The following is a 4,315-nucleotide window of genomic DNA, read 5'->3' on the forward strand; positions in this document are numbered from 1 at the left end:
AAGTCCGGACTTGAAGGTTGGCAAATAAAAAATATGGTCGGAGATACAGGTACTTACCATATATTGTTATATGTTTTTTGTTGCATCAACTTTGCAGCCCTGTATTGTAGGCAGAATTTAGGACTTCTCAAAGTTGATTTCTTGTTACTTTGTCGTTCATAAAATACACCACTAAATTCTCTGCGTTTAATTTTTAATTTTTTTCATCAGGCTTGTGTCTCAATAGAGGATGGGTATCTACCTAAAGTTACTTTTGTAGTGGTCCAAAAGAGACATCACACCCGTCTCTTTCCTGTCAACCCCAAAGAGACCGATAGAAGTGGAAATATTATGCCAGGTTTTTTCAATATATTTCTCAACGCAGCTGGTATATATTATCATTTGAATTTATCACGTTTTGCTGATTTTGTTGTTCTAAATTGTCAAAGGAACCGTGGTAGACACCAGCGTTTGTCACCCTAGGGAATTTGATTTTTACCTTAACAGCCATGCAGGAATTCAGGTAATATTAGCTATGTCATTTAACTTTATGCCATTGTTTACTATTTGTTGCTCAATCGCCTTTTGACAGTTCTGTGTTATTTGCATTTGGACGTGTTCTTTTTGCAGGGGACTACTTATGCTGCCATTTGTTGTTTTGGTTGAGCCTTATTTTGTATGGATGTGCGATAGAACTACTAGACAACTTTTGGATATACAGAACATGTTTGCCACCATGGGTGGATGGGCGTTTTTGTTTAGTATTGGTTAGAACTACTAGACAGCTTTTGGATACAGTGGTCACTGGGTGTTGGTTGCTATGTTTTATTCTCTTAATTGTAGTACTTTGAGAATATGTTGTTGTATATTGTTGATCAAAGAATCATATATTAATGTTGTATATATGGAGGATTAATGTTGTATATAAATGGATTCATGTTGTATATGTCAATGGATTAATGGTGTATAACATTGGATTAAAGGATGAAATCAATATGAATTTTACACTTTTGCAGCATGCGAACAGGTTACCAATTAAATATATATCCACTATTTTTCAAACAAATTTTTTTAAAATAACTAACACTTTAGAGGGCGCTTTGTCCAGAAAGCGCCCTCTAAACACTTTACATTGACAACTTTAGAGGGCGCTTTTTCCTGAAAGCGCCCTCTAAACACTTTACATTGACAACTTTAGAGGGCGCTTTTTCCTGAAAGCGCCCTCTAAACACTTTACAATGACAACTTTAGAGGGCGCTTCTTCCTGAAAGCGCCCTCTAAACACTTTACATTGACAACTTTAGAAGGTGTTTTTTCCAGAAAGCGCCCTCTAAACACTTTACACTGACAACTTTAGAGGGCGCTTTTTCCAGAAAGCACCCTCTAAGGTGTCCCTTTATGGACCACTCCAGAGGGCGCTTTTTTCTTAAAGCGCACTATAATGTGGCCACTTTAGACATCGCTTTCTCCAGGAGAACAAAGCGCTGTCTTTACCTATGTCAGCGCCAGATTAGAGGGCGCTTAAAAGCGCTGTTATAGGCCAAAATAAGCGCCCTCTTTTCCCTTATTTGGCGTAGTGCATGAAAATAATCCTATAAAAAACTAGACATTTAAATGAATCTATGAAAAAAATTGGAGTCAATTTGGACTATTTTCCTATTTTTTATGATTTTTAGAAGATGAACAAAATAATATGAAATATTAAAATACATGGAGGGAAAATAATATTTGAATTAAACTCAGGAATATTCATGACCATTGGATCAGGCGCGAAAACAAATCAAGCGGTCCACATTCAAAAATCAAAACGCAGCGCATCACTAATCAGCGTGGCAAGCACAATCAGATTCAACGCACACACATGGCCAGTCAAACAAACATGATCCAATCATTCACACACGTAGGCGCACACATAAGCAGACAGCAAGGCAAAGTGAAACGCATCGTTTCATTTAATGATATGGCAAGCATACTCAGCACAGTCAACAACACACAAGCAGGTCAAAGAAAGCATGGCCAATGGAATGGACAGGTAAGCGCTAACGTGGATCACATAGTGGACAAAACCCTAGCCAGTTGCAGACGGCGGAAACAACCGTCTTCTCCGGCCAACCAGGCGGCGGAGCTCCATCAAAATTTCCAGAATCGAGCAAATCTTATATCAATCGAAAGATATTTCAACCAGGAGTCCAAATATCATGTTCATTTAACCTAAATCATGCTAGGTTTCATGGATCGAGCAAAAACATTTTCATCACCAAAACTTTAATTCATCACCACATACTCAATATTCATCCATTTCAAGATCTAAACATATCAGCATGCTCAGCACAAAGAGATCTACATAATCATGTACATAAAACATCAAAATAAGAGAATCGAATCCAACCTACTTGGAATTGCAGTTCTCTGAATTCGCGTGTTCAAGCTCTCTCTAGCTCCAGATCAACTTCCTGAACCTTGCTTTGAAGCTTTGTGCATAAAGAATTGCTTGAAACCACTTGGATCTAGCTTAATTTAAGAAATCCATCAACATGTTCATGTACATGAACTGCTCCAAATCTTGCTCAATTCCAATAAACAATGGATGAATCTTGCTCAGAATTACACAAGGATCATGAATATGCAAAGAAATTGAAGGTTTGTGTGAAGAAATTTGAATTTCGAAGAGAGAGAATTTGGAGGGAATTTGAGATTTTCATATCTGAATTCTGTTATTCTCTTCAATTATAGTTAGGATTTGCTATTTATACGATTCACTAATCACAATGCTAATCCAATTAAGCCTTGGTTAATAAATATTAGTGAAATATGAGGTGAATGGCAAAAATTTCCAAATGCACCAACATGTCCATGCAACACGTGATCTTTTCCATGCTGAGCTTCAAATTCACTTAAAATCAGCCAATGGTCATCATGGAATGGTTAATTTGCTTGTATCATAAGCCAATTTTAAATTATGGAAATTCCCTCCAAAATGAACACATGTGAAATAATGGGCATACAAGCCTCTCTCATGCATGGCAAGGCTTGTTTTGAAAGTATTTTGCAAAAAGAATGGACCAAATTGGAGTTTTGAATCAAAAGTTATGTCACTTTGAACTTCCATGCACACCTTGTGATCATTTGGCCATAACTTCTCAACTAATCATCATATGAACATGAAATAGGACGTTTTGGAAATGGGAGACAAATATCTACAACTTTCATGTTCACCAAAAATCCATTTGAAGCTTCTTTGATGTTGATAAGTCAAGTTGAATGTGGACCAGAAACTTGCCATTTTTGGAAACTTGAAATTACAGGTCACTTTCCATTTTTGGAAACTTTTGCCATGACCTCAAAATATTCAAGATAGATGTTTAGAATGACAAATGGTCTTTGTTTGAACATGATTGAGGTGTTTAAATTCATCTCCCCAACTTCAAAGCCCTCAGTTGACTGCACAGTTGACTTTTTGGTCCTCAGATGACCTTGAAATGCTTTGATTAGCTTGAGCCCCAAACACTTGATGAAATGGCTTCAAAATGGAACCCTAACTCATGTAAGCTCAATAGAATGATCATGTGGTCCTTATACCAAGGAAAATATCTCAGCTCTTGCACAAAGGATGCTCTTGAAGTGCTTGACCTGTGATTGCTTCAGCTACAAACAAAGATGTTGATGACATATTTTTTGTGCTTTTGGTTAGTGAATAAAACAAGAAAAGAAATGATATACAATACAAGCATGCCTGGTGATCTCACATCACTCACAAGGAGGTCCCACCCAAAGGGAAAGGAAGCCAAGATGCTCAAAGATCCTTGAGGCTATGCAATGCAATGCTATGATGCCATGAGGGATCTTAGGGACAAAATTGGGGTCTTACAGTGATGACACTGAAATTCACCGTATTTTCGACTTCGATTTTGCATGCATTTTAGTTGTTTTATTGTTATTTTGTTTTGTTATTACTATGTTTTTCTTTGTTTTCAGGTTTTCAGTCTAATCAGAGCCCTGATCGAGAAAAGGAGTGAAAATGAGCTAAAAAGCCTAAAAGTCAGCATTTTACACTTGTGGCTCCCACTGTGGCTGGCGCTATGGGTCCAGCCATGACGTGTCATAGTTCAACTTCTCCTCAACTGCCACATCTCCCACGATCTCCACTTGGGCGCCACGATTTACTCCTATGGCGGGCGCCACAAGAACAAAGATGTTTCCCTCCCAAATTCAAACTTAGGGGCATCCTTGTCATTTCCATTATTTTCCTTTCCTATAAATAGAGTCTTGATTTCATTTGTTTCATCATCCAAACTTAGTTACAACTAGGCATATATCAATATTGTAAAAGTGGTAA

The 4,315-nt window shown here is 37.5% G+C and overlaps 1 long non-coding RNA gene across 1 annotated transcript; it reads left to right on the plus strand.

Annotated features, from left to right (window-relative positions):
* Positions 1-208: 208 nt before the first annotated feature.
* LOC127091028 (uncharacterized) lies at positions 209-836 on the plus strand. Its single transcript, XR_007791847.1, has 3 exons — positions 209-337; positions 429-502; positions 610-836. It is a non-coding gene; the product is annotated as an uncharacterized LOC127091028 (long non-coding RNA).
* Positions 837-4,315: the final 3,479 nt, after the last annotated feature.

Source organism: Lathyrus oleraceus, chromosome 6 (assembly GCF_024323335.1).
Source record: "Lathyrus oleraceus cultivar Zhongwan6 chromosome 6, CAAS_Psat_ZW6_1.0, whole genome shotgun sequence".
Lineage (NCBI taxonomy): Eukaryota > Viridiplantae > Streptophyta > Magnoliopsida > Fabales > Fabaceae > Lathyrus > Lathyrus oleraceus.